This window comes from Dromiciops gliroides, chromosome 3 (genome assembly GCF_019393635.1).
Source record: "Dromiciops gliroides isolate mDroGli1 chromosome 3, mDroGli1.pri, whole genome shotgun sequence".
NCBI classification, from domain to species: Eukaryota; Metazoa; Chordata; class Mammalia; order Microbiotheria; family Microbiotheriidae; genus Dromiciops; species Dromiciops gliroides.
The window spans coordinates 589,938,272-589,959,774 of NC_057863.1; the positions used below are offsets into that span (position 1 = coordinate 589,938,272).

General features: G+C 38.9%; 1 protein-coding gene across 6 annotated transcripts in view; it reads left to right on the top strand.

Annotated features, from left to right (window-relative positions):
- Nucleotides 1-21,503, top strand: part of THRAP3 (thyroid hormone receptor associated protein 3) — a 91,509-nt gene that overhangs the window by 21,807 nt on the left and 48,199 nt on the right. For 3 of the 6 annotated variants that reach the window (XM_043992254.1, XM_043992248.1, XM_043992251.1), the window contains one exon: nucleotides 15,427-15,534. The exons of 2 other annotated variants lie outside the window; for them this stretch is intronic. The gene's annotated coding sequence lies outside the window, so the exon portion shown is untranslated. The remainder of the gene's footprint in view (nucleotides 1-15,426; nucleotides 15,535-21,503) is intronic. One more of the 6 variants, XM_043992249.1, reaches the window with a different exon arrangement.

A 21,503-nucleotide genomic window follows, 5' to 3' on the forward strand; every position in this document is an offset into this window, starting at 1 on the left:
TTTTTGAATACCAGTATCAGACTTTATGTTTATCCCCATCGAATTTCATCTTATTCAATTTAGCCCAGTGTTCCAATCCAGAAATGATGTCCCCCTACTCTGACCTGTCAATTTTTTGGGGTCCTGACTCATCCACTTTGTTAGTTGTCTCTTCCAGCTTTATCTAATTCATTGATAAAAATATTAAAAACCGGGGGGCAGCTAGATGGCGCAGTGGTTAAAGCACCAGCCCTGGATTCAGGAGTACCTGAGTTCAAATCCGGCTTCAGACACGCGCCACTTACTAGCTGTGTGACCATGGGCAAGTCACTTAACCCCCATTGCCTAAAAAAAAAATTAAAAACCATAGGGCTCCAGTTCATACAGTTCAAAATGGTGTGACTGATTAAGGTTCTGCCGCAGACCAATCATATTTTGTATATCTTTTAGTTTAAGGACGTTTGAGAAAATAAAACCTGCTCCCTTAGTCTTCTAGTAGTCTTACCCCTAATTTTATAGGTGAGGAAACTGGGGCCCACAGAGATTGTGATTTGTCTAAAGTTCAATGTGTAATGTGTAGCAGAGCCAGTAATCTAACTAGGGCTTTGATCGCAACTCCATTGCTTTTTCCATTTTACCAAGCTGTCTCCAGAAAGGCTGCTGATTGCTTCATAAAGAGCACTGATCTTGGAATTCAGAGGACCTAAGTTAGAATCCTAGCTCCCCCACATATCAACTGAAAGACTTTGTCTAGGTCACTTAATCTCTTGAGTCTGTTTTCTTATATGTAATGTTAAGGGCTAAAATTCTAGCTAGTCTGTCTAAAATATCCAATGAGTGGTCGCCAATCAATTATAAGCTTTAGCAAGAGTTAGGCTTTTAAGCATTTATTAAGGAGAATAAGAATTTGGTAAAGAGAGAGAAAGGCCTAGATTCCTATCTATTAAAGGGAGAGCACATTTCTAGCTCCCTTCTCCACCAGAGTCCAGAGGAAAGAGAGCGAGACTGAGCGCCAGTCTCTTCCTTCCTCCTCCCACTAGCCCGCGTCACTTCCTGACTCCTGGTCTTGCCCTCAAAGACCTTCGCTTCATGGGCAGAACTCTTCTACAGTAAGTCTCCAGCAGGTGGCGTCATTCCAATCATTACAGTAAAATGAGATAGTTGAATTTAATGGACCTCTAAGGTCATAGTTCTGAATCTGCAATCCTGTAATTTTGCCTTAGATATTTATTAGCTGTGTGACTGTGGGCAGTACTAAATTATTTAGAGCCTCAGATTTCTTCTCTGTAAAATGGAGGTAATAATAAATGACTTTGATAAGGTTGTGAAGAGAGTACATTGTGGACTTTCAAGCACCAAATATGAGTTACTATGATTATTCCCAGTTAACAGTTTGGAGCTTAATATGTTCAACACTCTGGAGCCCTTCCTCTGTGAGTTTAGAATTAAAGACTATTTTGCAGGTCCCAGCGAACTCTCCATCTATTTTTTCTCTCTCACTCATTTAAATAGCTTGCCTGTTGTAGTTGTGCATTCATAGCACATCTTCCTGAAGCTTAGAGTCATAGAAATGCAGGGAGCAGTACTAATTCAGTAAACATGTATTAAGTGCTCTATGCAGAACACTGTCCTTGGTCCTGGAGGAAATCCAAAGTACATTTTTAATGCCACAGGCATTCATTAAACACCTGCCATGTGTGTGCCAGCCATTGTATTCAATGTTGGCCAAACAAATACAAAAATGAAACCGTTTCTCTCCTCTATGGTCTTATCCCAGTCATAGCTTGATTTCAGCCAGTCTTTCCAGCAGCTGAATGATTATTATTGCTGCTTAATAAGGTAGACTAATGACAACTTTGCTGTGTGTATTTATCTACCATTTCAACCTTTTTTCCTTGTGGAATTCCTTGAATTGCTTCAAGGAGAGGCATTGGTTTGTGTCATTCCTTTGTTACTTAACATATACTGTCTTTCATTATTATTATTTTTTTAGTAGATGTGTCTTGTCTCCCCACTTAGATTGTAAGTCTTTTGAGGAAAGGGTATGAATTCTACTCCTTTTCATCATCAGTGCATAGCATAGTGTCTTGCATATATTGTATAGATAATTACTTTGTGGCAAGTATTGGGGGTGTAGATATAAAGAATGAAACAAGTCCCCTTTGAAGAACTTATAGTTCAACAGGGAAAATATACTGTAGCAATAGATAAACTAGTATTTATGGAGTAAATAGAAAATAAATACTAGGGTATGGGCACTAGCAGGAAGGATCTTGAGCTGGGTCTCAAAGGGAGGGATTCTATGAAGTGGAACTGGGGAGGGAGAACATCACTCTGACTGGATTGCAGAGTGGGTAAAGGAGAGCAGTAATGTATCATGAAGCTGAAAGGAAAAGTTGGGACCAGGTTGTGAAGGGTTTTAAAAATTAAATTAAAAAGTTTAGTTTGGGGGGAGCTAGGTGGCGCAGTGGATAAAGCACTGGCCCTGGATTCAGGAGGACCTGAGTTCAAATCTAGCCTCAAACACTTGACACTTACTAGCTGTGTGACCCTAGGCAAGTCACTTAACCCTCACTGCCCTGCCCCTCAACCCCCCCCCCCCCAAAAAAAAAGTTTAGTTTGTGTTAGAGGTAGTAGGGAGTCATTGGAGATTGACTAGGGAGGTTGCATGGTTATATGTGTGCTTAAGAAATATCATTGGCAGGTGTGTGAAGGTACACTGATGAGGGAGAGACTTTAAGGCAGAGAGGCCAGTTAAGAGATCACACAGTAATCTAGTCAAGGGGTGATGAGATCTTGAACTAAAGTGGTGACTGTATGAGTAGAGAGAAGAGAATGGTTAGAAGCTATAGGTGTAGATGTAGAAAGAGCAAGATTTGTCAATTGATGGGTTTTGGAGTGAGGGAGAGTGAGCATTTGAGGAATGCCAAGGTCACAAATCTGGGAGAATAGAAAAATAAAATTTTCCTTCAACAGAAATTGGGAAGTTTGGAAGAGAGGCAGTTTTAAGGGAAAGTTCAGTTTCAGACATGTTGAGTTTGAGATACCTCTGGAACAAACAACTTGACATGTTCAGTAGGCAATTGGTGATGTGGAAATAAAGCTCTGGGGAGAGACTGGATCTATATGGCAATTTAGAGATACATTGTTTGCTAACTTCGTTCTTAAAAAAAATGTTTAAAATTTTGTCCCTTTGTACCCCCTTCTATTCTCTTCATGCATGTTCTTTTAAGATTGATTGTTGCCTTTTTAAATAACACCCCCACAACATTGAACCCTCCCTTGTTAAAAAAAAAAAAACAAACCAAACAACATTTAGGTAAAACCAACCCACTTGATACTCCAGCCAACAGCATATTACCTTGTTTTCTGCCTGTATCTTTTACTTTTTGTATGTGTGTGTGTGAGGTTTTAGTTCTGTTATGAAATTGGCAAACACTAACAACAAAGTTAGCATAGTCACCAAAGTTACACATTGGCTGTGTTGGAAAATGTATGTCTCATTCTGTACTTCTAGTCCAACACCTTTCTTCCAGTAGGGAAATGGATTAAGGGCACTTATCGATGTATTGGTCTTGGCAAGCAGGATTACCTCATTAGAGAGTGAAACATAGAAAGAGTGAGTGGGAGGCAGTGTCAGGGGGTTTGGGGATGAAGAGGGAGATGCTGGGGGCGGCTAGGTGGTGCAGTAGATAAAGCACTGGCCCTGGATTCAGGAGTACCTGAGTTCAAATCCGGTCTCAGACACTTGACACTTACTAGCTGTGTAACCCTGGGCAAGTCACTTAACCCCCATTGCCCCGCAAAAAAAAAAAAAAAAGAGGGAGATGCTGCTCTAATGGCTTTAATTTTCTCAGTAAAGGAAGTGAAGTTCATAGTTGAGACTTGAGGGCAGAGTAGGTATGCAAGGGTTAGAGGAAAAGAGAGACGTTGGAATAGCTTTCATGGGGAGAGAGATAAACAAGGAGAAATAAAAGGATTGTTTTGCAGCAGTGAGGGCCCAGTTAAAGTTGGACAAGATAAATTTGAGATGGAGCAGATGGAATAATCTAGGGCTGTTTGGCAGGAGATGTGTGTTGATAGGCCAACAGTGGGAAGAATTCTAAAGTTAGATGGAAATGTTGTTGAATTAGTTAACTCTAGAGTTCAGGTTGAGAAGATGAGTGAAGGGGACAGCTAGATGGTGCAGTGGATAGAGCACCGGCCCTGGATTCAGGAGTACCTGAGTTCAAATTCGGCCTCAGATACTTAACACTTATACTGTGTTATTATACTTAATACTTATACTGTGTGACCCTGGGCAAGTCACTTAACCCCAATTGCCTCACTAAAAAAAAAAGAAAGAAAGAAAGAAAAGAAAAAAGAGAAGGCGAGTAAAGCCAGAGCCAGAAGTGTGAGGTGGAGGTGAGGGTGTGGGTCTCAATGAGAGGAATTAGGTTTAGGTGGAGCCAGGCATATTGGGACAGTTGGAATAGATGGGAGGTTATAATCAGAAATAACAGACTTTTTGATCAAGGAAATAGAAAACTTGTAGGTAATGATTAAGTCCTGTACTTGGGATAGAAATGTTCTGAGGACGTGATAGTCTCACAGTTGCTTTTATCTTGCAGACTGATGAGTGTCTGGAAATGAAGTCCAGGAAAGTAGCTGGATTGGAAATGGTGAGGAGATCCTCTGGCTTCCAGAATTCCTTGCCATAGCAGTAGGGCAGTAGGTAGAAAGGAGAGGATGTCTGGGAGACCCAAGTGTAGAATACTTGAGAAGAAAGAATAGCTTGAAGAGGGTCTGGTAAACAACTACTGCCAAAATTTGAATATTGAAATTAAAGGAGAAGGGGTTCCTGAATTATGTCAGAGGGAAAGTCTGTCAATGAGAGCAAGGGATATTTTGACTCTGCTGTGTAGAATTATTGTGTGTATGTGAAGTAGAGCAGTGGTGAGTGAGTGAAAGTATACACAGTGGCTGGTGAGTCTGGTCAGAGATAAGTCATCTGGGGGAAGCCAAATATTAGTGAGAAGAAATGGGAGCAAAGAATATGAGGGGAAGAGGTCGAGAATGAAGTTTGTCACTGTGGTATGGCATTTCTGGGGGTACATTAGAAGGTGTGATAAACAGGGTTGGAGTGCTGCTGCATGGGCCCAGTGGGTTTGAGTAGGATGGGGATAAGAAGTGGGGATTGGAAACAGTTTACTAGTAGATGGCCAGTGATTGAACAGTGCAGGTGCAGAGAGAAGGTAACAGGTGATAGAAGTTTTGTTAATCTTGTGGATTAAATTATCTTCTCCTTTTGATTTTCCTTTTATACCTGCTCTTGATGTTCATTTTATCTTGATTGGGGGGGGGCAGGGCAATTGGGGTTAAGTGACTTGCCCAGGGTCACACAGCTAGTATAAGTGTTAAGTATCTGAGGCTGGATTTGAACTCAGGTACTCCTGAATCCAGGGCTGGTGCTCTATCCACTGTGCCACCTAGCTGCCCTTTATCTTGATTTTTAACATAATTGGTGTGGTTGAAAGGATTTAGAGCACACTGGGGTTAGTCTAGTGCTTGGCATGTAACACTATTTAGTTAATGCTTGTTGATTGATAGCATTCACTTCTGTTTCCTCTTCTCCCTTCCCTCCCCTACTCCCCATGTCCTTGTCTGGAGAAACTGTTCACTAACCATTCTCTAAGGCACCTTAAAATTATCCCTGACTATATTGAGCTTCCAGTAAGTGTGTGCTGCTTCCCTAAGTAGTAATTCCTAACTGCAAAAGTATTTGGACCACTGAAGGCTGGCAAAAATAGAAAGTGGTATCACTGGTAAGTGTAAAAGATGATCTTTCCATCAGTTCTGGCATCTTGGTTCCAGTAAGTAACTCCCAGTATTTTGAAAGAACTCTTTGTTGTAGTGTGTTCTTGTTGTTAAGTTTTTTTGAAACTAATATGTTTTGAAGGGCTTGCTGGTTATTTTAATTTTATTACTTTATAAGTGCTTATTATATTCAGATACATAAACCACCAAAATTATTAAAGTATGAACTCCTAATCTTGCCATCCAAGGCATAATCTGGCTCCAGTCTACATATTATTTCTAACTACTTTGGGTCCTGTTCCAGATAAACCCAGCTGAACTCTTTGTCTCTCATTATGATCGTGCTCATTTCAATATTATTGTCTTTTTTCCCACATCCCCATGCCTAGAATTGATTCCCCTGAATCTTTTTCTTTCATTGATGTCCCTTTTTTCCTTTTCAGTCAAACTTCCCTTTGGGCAGCTCCCTTGGCACTTTCCCCCTCTCAGCAAAATTCTCCCTTTTCAGATTTCTCATAGTACTTTACCAGAACGTCTCCTTTGCACTTGTCTCCCTCTCTCTCTATTGTAATTATTTGTTTACTTCTCCTTCCCTGGCATTTAGATTGTAGGTTTACTATGTAGAAAACTTATTTTTAAAGTAATTCAGAGGGGCGGCTAGGTGGCTCAGTGGATAAAGCACTGGCCTTGGATTGTTCAAATCCAGCCTCAGACACTTGACACTTACTAGCTATGTCACTTAACTCTCATTGCCCCACCAAAAAAAAAAATTCAGAAAACTTAAAAATTTTTGCTGTCCTCTGTTTTTATATCACCTTGATTTAAATTTTTTCCACTTAAACTATATATATATATATATATATATATATATTTTTCTCTTTCTGCAATCCCCCAAGCTTTATCAAAAAAGAAAGAAAAAAACAAAGTCCATGTAATAGGTATTCATAGTCAAATGAAACAAATTCCTTTATTAGTCATGTATAAAAATATTTATCACAGTCTGGGCTGAGTCCATCCCTTCTCTATCAGAAGAAGGTGGGTAGCATGTATCATTGTGGTTGGTTATTACTTTGATCACATTCCTAAGGCTTTTTTTTTTTTGGTGGGGCAGTGAGGGTTAAGTGATTTCTAAGTATCAAGTGTCTGAGGTAGATTTTGAACTCAGGTCCTCCTGAATCCAGGGCCAGTGCTTTATCCACTGCGCCACCTAGCTGCCCTCGAAACAATAACTTTTAACAGAGTTCCAATATATAAAATAAATCCACACAAATTATTAGCATTTCTATATAGCAACAACAAAATCCAACAGGAAGACATAGAGAAATTCTATTTAAAATAACTAAAGTATGTGTAAAATACTTGAGAGTCTACTTGCCAAGACACATGACCTATGAAAACACAACTACAAAATAAAGACAGATCTGAACAGTTAAGTGGCTCAGTGGTTAGAGTGCCAGGCCTGGAGTCAGGAAGACTCATTTTCCTGAGTTCAAATTTGACCTCAGACACTTGTGTGTGCAAGTCACTTAACTCTTGTTTGCCTCAGTTCCTCACCTGTAAAAGGAGCTGGAGTAGGAAATGGCAAAGCACTCTAGTATCTTTGTCTAGAAAACCCCAGATAGGGTCATGAAGAATTAGACATGACTGAACAACAACAAAAGACAGACCTAAATAATTGGAGAAAAAGGGGGTATACACTTCTGTCTCCTGCTAATAATTATAATTTTACTGTTTCTACCTGCAACTCAAAATTTAACTTTTCCTTTAAGTATTTAGATGCATTGTCATTCAGTGCATATATATATATATATATATATATATATATATAATATTGATACTTTTTTCATTGTCTTTGCTACCTTTCAGCAAAATGTGGATTTCCTCTTTATCTCTTTTTTTTAATGTATGAGGTATTTTATTTTTTCCGTTACATGTAAAGATAGTTCTCAACTTTTGTTTATACATGCTTTACAATTTCAGATTTTTCTCCCTCCCTCCCCTCCCTCCCCTCCCTCCCCTCCCTCCCCCCTCCCCTAGACAGCAGGTAATCTGATATAGGTTATATCTATATATCTCTATACATATACTTATAGATATATATATACACACACACATATATATATACACATAATAACATTAATCCTATTTCTGCATTAATCCTGTTACAAGAGAAAGAATCAGAGCAGTGATGCAAAACCTCAAAATAGGAAAAAAAAAACAACAGCACCCAAAACAAAAGAAATAATATGGTTCAATCAGCATCTATACTCCACAGTTCTTTCTTTCCTCTTTATCTCTTTTAGTCAAGACTATTTTTTCTGTAGCTTTGTCTGAGATCATGATTGCTACTCCTATCGTTTTATCTTTAGCTGAAGCTTAACAGATTTTGCTCTAGCTCCTTATTCCATATGACTTTGGTATCTGAATCTTGAATTTTAAAGTGTTTCTTGTTAACAGTATATTGTTGGGGGGCAGCTAGGTGGCGCAGTGGATAGAGCACTGGCCCTGGAGTCAGGAGGACCTGAATTCAAATCCGGCCTCAGACACTTAACTAGCTGTGTGACCCTAGGCAAGTCACTTAACCACAATTGCCTCACCAAAAAAACAAACAAACAAAACCAGTATATTGTTGGATCCTGCTTTCTAATGTATTATGCCCTCCTCTGTTTTAGGTGTAAGTAGGTAGTATGGTAGAGAACCAGGCCTGTGGTCAGAAAGACCAGAGTTCAAGTCTGGCTTCAGTCACTTATTAGCTGTGTGACTTTGGACAGTTTATTAACCCTGTTTGCCTTTGTTTCCTCATCCATCAGATGAACTGGAGAAGGAAATGTTAAGCCACTCCACTATCTTTGCCAAGAAAAAAACCCCAAATGGGATACAGCTGAAACTACTGAACAATAACAACAACAATCATACCACTCACATTTATGTAGTTGTGTATTTCCCTTCCTGCTGTCCTCTTATACTTTTCCCTCTTTGCTTCCTGTCTCCCTCTTCCCCCGCCATTTTTTTTTTTTAAGTAGAAAAGTGTGATGAGTGAGGTGTGTACTTAGGTTTCAACTCTTTATTTCTTCTTGGAATTTCAATTGAATTTCTTCCCAGCACATGTGTTGTGGGTTTTGTTTTGGTTTTGTTTTGTTTTGGTTTTAATGCTTTGCTCATAGATCTTTTTTGAAATCCAATCTCCTCTGGTTTGTGTCTTGGGTATTCTTGTCATTTATGCTCTTTATGGTGGGATCCCTTTTTTGTTTGTTAATTCTTCCACCCCGACTTCCCAACTTTGGCATTTCTGAAGGAAATGTTTAGGCAGTGCTAGGCCTTATTTTGCGTTCTCCTGGTTCCTACTGCTTCTTTCTCTTCCTTGAGTGTTTGTTATTTTAAGATCTCAGGAGCAGCTCAGGATGGGAACCTAGAGGCTTTAATGTCCTCACAGTGATCTCATAAAGGGTGAAGACTGATTGCTGTCTTCTTGGTCTCAGGTCTTTAGGATCTTAATTAGGATTTGGGTCCGAGCAACACAATTGTGGGCTTAGCCCCAGTTGGAGTTTCAGAAGACGGTTGCTGAACTCAGCTACAGCCAGCCAGCTAGAAAGCTGTAGGCCTCCCTTTGATTCGAGGTCCCTACACTGGTTATTGGGCTACAGGTTTTAAACTGTTAGAGGCTGGATCCAAGACCCTGTTCTGCTAGGGTCTTGGATAGGGTCAGACACATAGCTGCTAGTAGTCGTGGCTACCTCTAGGCACAGGCATAGGTCCTGTCCTCAGTTTTCACTGGACCTGGGGCCTAGCTCCAGGGTCTGAACAGTAGGCTGACAGTTAATACTTTTTCATATTCCTTGAAGGAGGCCCCTTTATGTTGAATCCAAGTGCTCATCTTCAGGCTGAATGTGTCTTGGTCTCCTAGCTAGAAGCACTGAAGATCTTTGCTTCGTTCCTTATCTGGGCTGGCTAAAATGAGTTGTAATATTTTTTTTCTTCAGTATCTTAATGAAGACTTGGTTTGTGGCATTTTCTATGGCTTTTTGGGAAGAATAGTGAGGGAGAGCTGGCTTGTAGTGCTTCTCCCTACTCAGCCATCTTAGTTGGTCTTCCCCAAATTATTCTTTCTTTTTTGGCAAATTCTGCCCCCCCCCCCCAATTATGGCCTTTTAGTCCTTCCCTCATTGAGAATAAAGAAAAATAAAAGCATTACAAACATGTATAGTTAAAGCAAATTTCCACTTTGGTCATGTGTCATCACCTTGCCCCCAGCTCCCCCCTCCCCAAATTAAAAGATCTCCTTTTATACTTTGAGTCCTTCACCTCTCAGTCAGAAGATAGATAGCATGTTTTCTCTGAAAATGTGTTTGGCCATTGCAGTGATAAGAATTCATAATTCTTTCAGAGTTGTTTGCCTCTACTATATTGTTGTCATTGCATAAATTCTGTTCACTTCATTCTGCATCAGTTGTTACAAATCTTCCCAAGTTTTTCTGAAGCTGTGCCATTCATCATTTCTTAGAGCACAGTAATATTCCATCACATTTATATACCATAACTTGTTCATCCATTCTTCCGTTTATGAGCACTCCCCCAATTCCCATTTGCTATTTCAAGAACTATAAATATTTTTGTACATCCTTAGAATTTGTTTTGCTTAAGACTGTTCCTTTCCTTCAACTACCTTCCCTCTAATTCTCCTTCCTTTTCTCCTTTCTTTCCTATTTCCCTTTTTAGTGAAATGTATTTCTGTACCCAGCTGTGTGTTTGTATTCTTCATTTCTTTGATCAGTTCAATTGAGAGTAACATTTAAATGTCAGCTCCCTTTCCCCCATCTCTTTCTTCCTCCTTGTTTGTATAGATGTCTGCTTGCACACCCTAATTATGTGAATTAATTTCCTCTAACCTTCCTTCTTGTCCCTTTCCCCTCTTCTTATGTTCCTCTTCTCCCCAGGACTACTAACACGTAAGAAGACCACTCCTGGGCCTTGCCTAATGAGACTTCCTCAATGACCCCTGATGATGATAGGGTTCAGAAGGATACATGTATTATCTTCTCAGATATGAATATAAGCAATTTATCCTTATTTAGTTCCTTATTGTTCGTTCATGGTTTTTTATGTTACTCTTAACCCCTGTGTTTGAACTTCAAATTTTCTCTGCAGCTTTGGTCTTGACATCAAGAATACATAAAGCAGCTAGGTGGTGCAGTGGATGGAACACTGGCCCTGGATTCAGGAGTACCTGAGTTCAAATCCAGCTTCAGACACAACACTTACTAGCTGTGTGTGACCCTGGACAAGTCACTTAACCCCAATTGCCTCACAAAACCAAACCAAAAAAAAAAAAAAAGAATACTTATCAAGTTCTGTTTCATTAAAGGTTCTTTTTTCTCCCCTGTACCATTATACTCAATTTTGCCGGATAGGTTGTGCTTGGCTATAAGCCCATTTCCTTTGCCTTCTGGAATATTGTATTCCAAGTTCTCTGTTCCTTTATCTTGGTGGCTGTTAAATCGTATGTGATCCTGACTGTGGCTCCTTGGGTACTTGAATTCTTTCTTTCGACTACTTGCAGTATTTTTTCTTTGTTCTGGAAGCTCTTGATTTTGGCTTTCATGTTCCTGGGAGTTTTCATTTTAGGGTTTCTTTTAAGAGATGACTGGTAGATTCCCCCCCCCCCCCCCTGCACTTTGTCCTCTGGTTCTAAGAGCTTTGGTCAGTTTTTTAAAAAGACTTCATGAAATAGAATGTCTAACCTCTCTTTTTGGCTCATAATGTTCAGCTAGTCTGATGATTTTTTAAAAACTCTTGTTTCATCTCTTCCAGGAATTTTAATTGAGTTTGTGTCCAAGCTGTGTTTTTTCCAGAGGCTTTGCTTGTAGATGTTATGCAGTCATTCTCTTCTGGGTTTATGTCTTGATCTTCTCTGTCAGCAAACTAGCTCTTTATGGTGGGATTCTTTTTTTTGTTTGTTTGTCCATTCTTCCAGCCTACTTCCTGACTTTGAACTTAGTGTTAGAGCTTGACTCTGCATACTTCTGTAGGGAAGGTCTGGACTGATCCTGTTGCTTTCTTGGGGCATTGAATGTTGTGTTATTTCAGGATCTCAGGGACAGGGTGGGGACATGCACACTTTTGTTGCTTTGATCTGATACATCAGCCAGCTAGAAAGCTCTGTTGGCTCAGAGTGACAGAATTGTTAGACTCCCTTTTGGTTTGGGATTCTTGCCCTAGATATTCTCTGTAGGCTGTGCTAGATGCTGGAACAGAGATTCCCACTGTGCCCTTGGCATCTGAACCCCACCTCTGCTGCTTGTCTCAGAACCATCTTTTTTGTTCACTGCTCCAGGTCTCCCTACTAGGGAACCCACCACCAGGTGCATGTCCTCTTCTTAGTTCACTCTGGATCTTTGATCCACAGCTGGGTAGTGGGTAACAAAGCTGCCATTTGGCATTTATACCCTTGTGGTGCCCTGGTGTGGGTCTGGGGCCTCCTTGCTTTGGTCCACAGTTTCTTGCTGGGCACTGGAATGCTCTGCTTTCTGTGTGCTCCTGTACTTTCTTCTGCCCGTCTGCTGTGTCTGGCTGGGCTGGACAAATGACTCACTGTGACTTTTTCTGGATTTCTTCATCAGAATTCAATCTGATACATTTTCTAGGTCTGTTTGGAAGAGTTTTTGGAGAGGAGCTCAGTTGTACCGCTTCTCACTTCACCATCTTGGCTCTGCTCCTCCCCAGTTTTCTTTATTTCTGTTACAAATTTATCAGATACTCCTCTATTCAAAGAAGAATAGAAAAAGAAGGTTGCATATGAAACCGAATCTTAACTATGTATAACTTTTTTGGGGGGGTGGGGCAATGAGGGTTAAGTGACTTGCCCAGGGTCACACAGCTAGTGTCAAGTGTCTGAGGCTGGATTTGAACTCAGGTCCTCCTGAATCCAGGGCTGGTGCTTTATTCACTGTGCCATCTAGTTTTCCCCAACTCTGTGTAACTTTTTAAAAAATTTCAACAAGGAAATGGGAAAATGTCTCCTTTTCATATTTAACATGTTAGTTCCATATCTCTGGTTCCTTCAGGACTTCTGGTCTTTTCTCTTTTTTGGGCCTAGTACCTTTTTTCTGATACTTTCTCTAATTTAACATAAAGCTATATATCTTATTTGTTCGGTTATTTGCATGGTTCCCTCTTCCCCTACACTGCCATTAGATTGTGTGCTCCTTCAGGGAAGGGATATGTTGCCTTTTTTTGGTATCCTTAGTAATAATAATAGCTAGCATTTATATAGCCCTTTAAGATTTTCAAATGGCTTTATAAATATTGTTTCATTTTATCCCCATAACAATCCTGGTAGATAGGTGCTATTATTCCCATTTTACAGATGAGAAAACTGAGGCAGAGCACAGTTAAGTAACTTGCCTGGAGGCACACAGCTAGTAAATGTCTGAGGTCTGACTTGAACTCAGATATTCTGACTGAACCACTGTACAACTTACCTGCATTATAATAAATGCTTGTTGACTTGTTTTTTTAATGATCACTGTCACCATTCATTTGCCTTCCTCCCCCCCAAAATCTTCCTTAATAATAATAATAATAGCAAACATTTCTATGTGCATACCAGGCACATTTTATTAATGAAGAACTGAGGCAAACATAGGTTAAATGACTTAACCAGGGTTATATAAATTAGTAAATATCTGAATCTGGATTTGAACTCACATCTTCCTGAGGCCTTCTTCCAGCACTGTATCTATTGTTCCACCTACGTGCCTCAAATAATTATGGTCACTTTTTAAAAAATGCACACTGTGACAATGTCCCTGAAATGATGTCTCTTTCTATACACTTCTAGTCTATTGCCTCTCTCCTGGGAGGTAAGAGAGCATGGTTCATCATCTGTCTAGTCATTTCATTTATCATAGTTTTCCTTTACAATGTTGTAATCAGTATATAAATTGTTTTCCTGATTTGTATCAGATCTATATATTCTCCCTACCCTTCTCCTTCTATTAGAAAAGAAAACCTTTGACTGTACTGTAATTTGTTTAGCCATTCTCCAGTTGATGGGAAGTTTCTTTGATGTCAGTCCTTTGCTACAACAAAACATGCCATTGTAAATATTTTTCTATAAATGGGTACTTTACCTCTTTCTTGATTTCTTTGGAGGGTATATAAGTAGTAGTAGTTTGACTAGTTTAAAAAGGCTGTACCTAGTTTAAAACACAACCTTTTTGAGTATAATTCCAAATTGCTTTCTAGAATCGTCATTAATGTACCTGTCCTCCTATTTTCCTTCCAACCATTGTAATTTTTTTCTTTTTTTGTCAAATTATTAATCAGATGGGTGTGAAATGAAACTTCAGTTATTTTAATTTTTTATTCTTATTTTTAATAATTTATTTGTGTGGGGGGGCAGTTGGGGTTAAGTGACTTGCCTAGGGTCACACAGTTAGTAAGTGTCAAGTGTCTGAGGCTGGCTTTGAACTCAGGTCCTCCTGAATCCAGAGCCAGTGCTCTATCCACTGTGCCACCTAGCTGCCTCTATTTTTTTTTTTTTAGTGAGGCAATTGGGGTTAAGTGACTTGCCCAAGGTCACACAGCTAGTAAGTGTTAAGTGTCTGAGGTCGGATTTGAACTCAGGTACTCCTGACTTCAGGGCCGGTGCTCCATCCACTGCACCACCTAGCTGCCCCTATTTTTAATAATTTAAAACATTTTTAATATGATTGTTGATAGCTTGGCTTTTCCCCCTTGAGAATTGCCATATTCATAGCTTTTGACCATTTATCTTTTATAAAAGAGCTCTTGTTCTTACATATTTGACTCACTTCTTTATAGATCTTAGTGATACCATGCCTTTATCAGAGAAACTTGCTGCAAAAAATGTTTTCCTCTAGTTAACTGTCTCTTCTAATTCTAACTACATTGATTTTGTTTCTCTAGAAGCTCTTCAGTTTCATATATAATCAGTTCTACATTTTTTTCCCTGATTCTCTCACTTGTTTAAGAACTCTACCCCATCCATAGTTGTGAAGGGTATTCTTCTATACTCTTCTAATTTATTTATAATATGACCCTTTTATATCTAATTCATCTATCCATTTTTAGCTGTGGTATATTATATGTTAGTCTATACTTCATTCCTTTCCAGTTTTTGAAAATACTAAGTCCTTATCCTAGTAGTTAGAGTCTTTAAGCTTATCAAACACTGTGCTGCATGGATCAACTTTAATGATTTCTAGTTAGTACCAAATAGTTGTAATGTTTAGTTTTAGATCAGATACTACCATGCCCCTTTCTTTCCTGATTTTTTAATTCTTTGCCTTGAAATTGTTCCTCCAGATTAATTTTATTTTTTTCTACTTTATTAAAGTAATCTTTTGTTAGTTTGCTTAGAGTGACCTTGAAGCTGTAAAATTAACTTAAGATGGTATTGTCATTTTATTTTATTAGCATAACCCAGTCATGAGGAAATTTTTGGTTAATTTAGGTCTCTTCATGAAAAGAGTGTTCTGGGTTGTGTTCATAAAATTCTTAAGTGTGGGTTGGTAAGTCTTGTTTTCATCTTTCATTATACTTGTAGACTTTAAACATTAAATAATAATAATATAACTCTTCTGCAGGGTATCTGGCCCAGTTTTTCAGTGTGATTTCTTCTCATTTCAGGATAATTGTTTCCTGACTTTGTAATTGGAGAAATTTAAGACACTGCCAGTGTTCTTTTTGAGAAGGTGCAGTTTTGGGAGGAGTGCAAGCTGTCCTTGTTCAAGTAAGGTAAATTGATGGGCCACAGGAAGAACTAACATACATTTTTGGGAGTAGAAATTGAGTTGTAATAAGATTCCTGATTATTCTTGAAAATGCTTTACAGATACAAGATAAACTCCTACTAGGTATTTTTTTCCAGCTTTTAAAAATTAAATTTCTTTTCCGTCAATGAAAAATATACCTTCTTCACCCTCCCCATCGCCCTTGCTCCTGATTGAGAAAGAAAGAAAAACCTTTGTAACAAAAATGTGTAGTCAAGGGGCAGCTAGGTGGTGCAGTGGATAGAGCATCGGCCCTGGAGTCAGAAGGACCTGAATTCAAATCTGGCCTCAGACACTTAACACTTACTAGCTGTGTGACCCTAGGCAAGTCACTTAACCCCAATTGCCTCACCTAAAAATAAATAAATAAATAAATAATTTGAAAATATATAGTCAAGTAAAATATTGTCATATTGGCCACATCCAAAGTGTGTGTGTGTGTGTGTGTGAGAGAGAGAGAGAGAAAATCTGTCCTCTCAGTCCATCACCTCTTTTTTAAGATGTAGATCAGCCATTTATTTTAAGGAATATTTATATTAATAATTTACTTGTGAAGCCGGATATTAAAGGAAAACTTCGGACCTATCAAGTTCTGTTCTGAATATATTATAAAAGTTGTTTTCCAAATAATTTGTTTCTTTTATCAAATACTAATTGAACTATTGTGTGCTTTCCCTTGTTAGAGGAGTTTAGGATTTTGCATTATGGACTGACAGACCTAAAAATAATAAGAAAAAAATTCCTTTAATTTCTTTCTATAATGGCTTTTTTTTTATTACTTTTCATTGGGAAACCTTACAATAATTCCTATGATGCTGTTATTGAGAAAAACAATTTTAGAATTTCTCTTTGAAGAGTATCTGTGCATGTCATTGTTGACAAATCTCTGTAAAAGTCTTTGGAAACAAGTGACAGATTGAACTGGATGACAGAGCTATTTGGTTAAAGGCCAGGCTTGGCTATAGAATAGCAACATGTACATTTGATAACATGGGGCTGGAGCTTAGTAGGGATATTAGAGAAGGGGAAAGTGTCAGAAAAGGAAGGAAATGAGCATTTTATATAGCTTCTATTACATGATAGTCACTAAGCCCTTTACAAATATTTAACCTTTATAAGAACTCTGTGATGTAGGTACCATTATTATTCTCCACTTTACAGTTGAGAAAACGGAGGCAGGCAGAGGTTAAGTGACTTGCTCAGGATCACCTAGCTGTGAGTATCTTGAGGCTGGATTTGAACTCAGGAATCTGGTCTTCCTGACTCCAGGCCCAGTGCTCTATCCACAGAGCTATCTAGCTGCCTAAGTATATAGATAGGTCTGAGAATCATCTGCTATGGGATAGGGACTGGATCTGTGATTTTATTAATAGCAGGCACCCTCTCCTGCCATTTTTCCTTTACCCTTTCTGATGACCATCAGCTTCCCAGAGCCTGTCTAAGCTGTTGACTGCTTACATGTTTTAGATGAGACAGGATTTACCAACTCTTTTCCTGCCAGTGAGATGAAGATTTAAAATCTGTCCTGCCATTGCATTCTAAATTCCTCTAGTCCTACCTTGCCTCCACCCCTTAGAGATGCCCTGGCACTGTCATCTCATTTATCAGACCCCTGGGCTTTGCCATCTATGCTACTTAAGACTTCCAGAATTTTGTCTTCCTGGTAGCTGAGCTTTCCTTGTCTTTCCCAGTTAGTGTACACTCCTTGAGAACAGAGACTGACTTGGTTTCTTTGTAACCTCAGCACTTAGCACAGTGCTTTCCACATATTAGCATTTAATAAATACTTTTTCATTCATTCAGTAATTCACTACTAGTGCAGTTAGCATTTTTGCTGTATTTTATAATCTTAATTATTGCTTAGAACAGAAGTATTAGACTCATTGGCCATCACTGGCCAATCCAGCAGATTAAAATGTAATGTGGGAAATTTTTAACAAAATAAAATTAAAATACAATACAACATAGACAGTGTTAATTGGTGGTTTTTCAAGTCAACATGTGACCCACAGAGATCCTTTTTATTTAAGTTTGACACCATTGGCCTAGAACACTGAGACCTTGTGTGGCTTACATAGGGCCACATAGCTAATATATAAGCAAAAGTGGAATTTGAGCCCAGATTTTCTTGGCTCTCTCTACTCTGTCACTCTGCACAGAGATGATAATTAAACATTTTCGAATTGATGAATTCGTCTAGCAAGTGAGTAGAAAGAGAAGGGAAGAGATCCCAGGACAGAGTGATAGGGAGCAACCAGAATTAGGAGTAATTTGACAACTTGAGGGAGAGTAATGTCAGTTAAGTGAGTATCTAAGGATAACTAAGAGGTTGTGGACCTGAGAGACTAAAACCAATTGCTGTGACAATGATGAAAATAGGGAAATTCAGAAAAGGAGTGGTTGAGGGAAATCACCCACTCCTGCTCATCCTGTCATTCACTTTTTCTCACCCACACCCCAAAGTGGAATGGCAGTCCACTAATTTCTGCACTTGGTACACACAGTTACAGGGGAGGCCAGCAGTGAGAGGAGAGATGGGGGAAACAATGTTTGAAAGGGGGGTTTTGTTAGAGAAGTTCACAGGTGGTTTGGGGAGATGGGAGTGTGCCCACCTTCTTACTCTCCTATTACTCCATGAGCCAATTCCACCTGGTGGTCCACTGCTTTAAAGCATGGGTAGGAATTCAGGGGATAGAGGGAGGGCAGGCATTTTAGGAAGAAGGTACAAGCTTTGCAAAAGCATGAAGTTGTGAAAGTAAATTTAGACATGGGAGGTAATATGGTACTAATGAAGAGTTTTTTGGTTTTTTTTTGTTTTAGCGAGGCAATTGGGGTTAAGTGACTTGCCCAGGGTCACATAGCCAGTAAGTGTTAAGTGTCTGAGGCTGGATTTGAACTCGGGGACTCCTGACTCCAGGGCCGGTGCTCTATCTACTGTGCCACCTAGCTGCCCTCTAATGAAGAGTTTTTAAAAACTTTTTTCTTTTGAACTTAAACATCAACCACAAATTAAGAATAACAAAAAATTATTTTCATTAAGAATTTGTGAAGTATATATTAAAATGAATGTGGTAGTACCATGAATGAGAGGCTTCATGGTATAATGGGTAGCTTTATAATATACATAATTATGTAATAATAGCTTTTATAATAGCTAGCTTTGAAGCAAAAAGACCTGAGTTCAAGTCTAGCTGGGTATGTGATCCTGGGTACCCTGTAAGTGCTCTTGGCAAATATAAGTTTATAAGAGTATAAGGTGCTGACCTGCAGTAGTAGAGGAAGTTTTTCCTAACTTGGGAGTTCCCTATGCCAGTGAAATCACAGGTCCAGTACCAGTTTCTAATACCTTAACTGTTAGTAACTGTTTACTACTTTTTTTTTTTAATGTTTCATTGATGCTCTGCCCTCCCCCAATACTACCTAACATTTTCTCCTTTCCTCCCTGCTTCAATCCCCTTGTAATAAGTATAGTTAAGTAAGACAAATGACCACATTGGCTATTTCTGAAAACGTGTCTCATATTCTTCACCCCGAATGTCACCTCTTTGCCAAGAGGTAGGAGGCATGCTTCATTATCAGTCCTATGAGGTCATTATTATTCACTGCATTGATTAGAGTTCTGAAATCTTTCATTTTTTTCCTTTTAAAATAATAATAAGTAATAATAATACTTAATATTTTCATTTATCCTAGATGCATCAATCTTGTTTGTGCAAACACTTTACAGTTTCATGTAATCAAAATTGCCTGTTTTATATTTTGTACTATTTCCTTTCCTTGTTTGGTTAATAAATATATTTCCTACCAATAGCTGTGAAAGATATACGATCTGCTTCTCTTCTAAAGTTTTTATGATAGCATTTAAGTCATTTCTCCATTTTGAATTTGTTGTGGAATGTGATATAAGACAGTGGTCTAAGTCTAATTTCTGCCAGACTGCTTTCTACTTTTTCCAGAAGTTCTTATCCCCCCCCCCCCCTTTTTTTTTTTTAGTGAGGCAATTGGGGTTAAGTGACTTGCCCAGGGTCACACAGCTAGTAAGTCAAGTGTCTGAGGCCGGATTTGAACTCAGGTACTCCTGAATCCAAGGCCGGTGCTTTATCCACTGCGCCACCTAGCTGCCCCCTGGTTTCCATTATTTTTGATTCCCCCTTTCTCTAGTCCATTCCATTCATCTACTTCTTTATCAATTTTTTCAGTTGTGTCCAGCTGTTCATGACCCCATTTGGGGTTTTCTTGACAAAGATATAAACTCAAAGATACTGGAATGATTTGCTATTTCCCTTTCCAGATCATTTTACAGGTGAAGAAACTGAGGGAAACAGGGTCACACAGCTAGTAAATGTCTGACATTGGATTTGAACTCAAGAAGATGCGTCTTCTTAGCTCTAGGCCTGGCACTCTATCCACTGGGCTACTTAGCTGCCCCTCTCTATTATTTAACCAATACCAAATGCTTTTGTTGACTCCTGCTTTATAATGTAGCTTGAGGTCTGAAGTGCTATGCTTCCATCATTTCTAACTTTTTTCATTAGATAGGTCAAGCTTTTATTAAGTGTTTACTATATGCCAAGCACTGTATAAGTATTAGGAATAAAAATACAACAAAAAAGAAAGATCATTTCTATCCTCAAGGATCTTCCATTCTAATGAGGGGAAAAGTGCATGAAAAAGAGTTGAGAAGGTTTGTGCCCACTCAGAGGTAAGGTATAAAAGTCCAGAAAGTCAGAAGGAGAATGAGGTTAGAAATGAGTGTGGTTTGCATGGGCACATCCTCAAGTGAGGCCCCAGGAAAGGAACTCTCAAATGGAAAGAGGTTGCCACATTGCCTTGATATTCTATACCATTGCCTTCAAATAAATTTTACTGAGTCCTCTCAAGTATCCCTCTAATATTTTGATGAGTATATCTTTTTTTTTAGTGAGGCAATGGGGGTTAAGTGACTTGCCCAGGGTCACACAGCTAGTAAGTGTTAAGTGTCTGAGGCCGGATTTGAACTCAGGTCCTCCTGAATCCAGGGCCGGTACTCTATCCACTGCGCCACCTAGCTGCCCTCTAATGAAGAGTTTTTAAAAGCGCATTTTAGCTCCTGATGAGTATATCTTTAAAACTGTAAATTAACTTTGGTAACAACTTAAATTTTAAAAAATTATCTTATTTGTATTGCTGTTTTTTGTCATTCTATCCTGTTCATTTCCGAATATACATTTTCCCTCTATCCTCTACTCAGCAAGCTTTCGCTGGTGTAAAGGGCTAAAATTCTAGCTAGTCTGTCTAAAATATCCAATGAATGGTCACCAATAAATTATAAGTGTTAGCAAGAATTTAGACTTTTACTGTGCATACCCTTTGTGGGTCTTTTTCCCAAAGAAATCATGGAAAGCGGAAAGGGACCCACATGTACAAAAATATTTATAGCTGCTCTTTATGTGGTGGCAAGGAATTGGAAGTTATGGGGATGCCCATCAATTGGGGAATGGCTGGACAAGTTGTGGTATATGAATACAATGGAATACTATTGTGCTGTAAGAAACGATGAGCAGGAGGAGTTCAGAGAAACCTGGAGAGGGTCTTGCGTGGGCTGATGATGAGTGAGATGAGCAGAACCAGAAGAACATTGTACACAGTATCATCAACACTGAGTGTTGATCTATTGTGATGGACTATATTCTTCTCACCAGAAGAGTTCCAGGGAACTCATGATAGAAGAGGATCTCCAAATCCAAGGGGAAAAAAAAAAAAGAACTGTGGAGTATAGATGCTGAATGAACCATACTATTTCTTTTGTTTTTGGTGCTGTTGTTTTTTCTATTTTGAGGTTTTTCATCATTGCTCTGATTTTTCTCTTATAACATGACTAATGCAGAAATAGGATTAATGTTGTTGTGTGTATATGTGTATGTGTGTGTGTGTGTGTATATATATATATATATA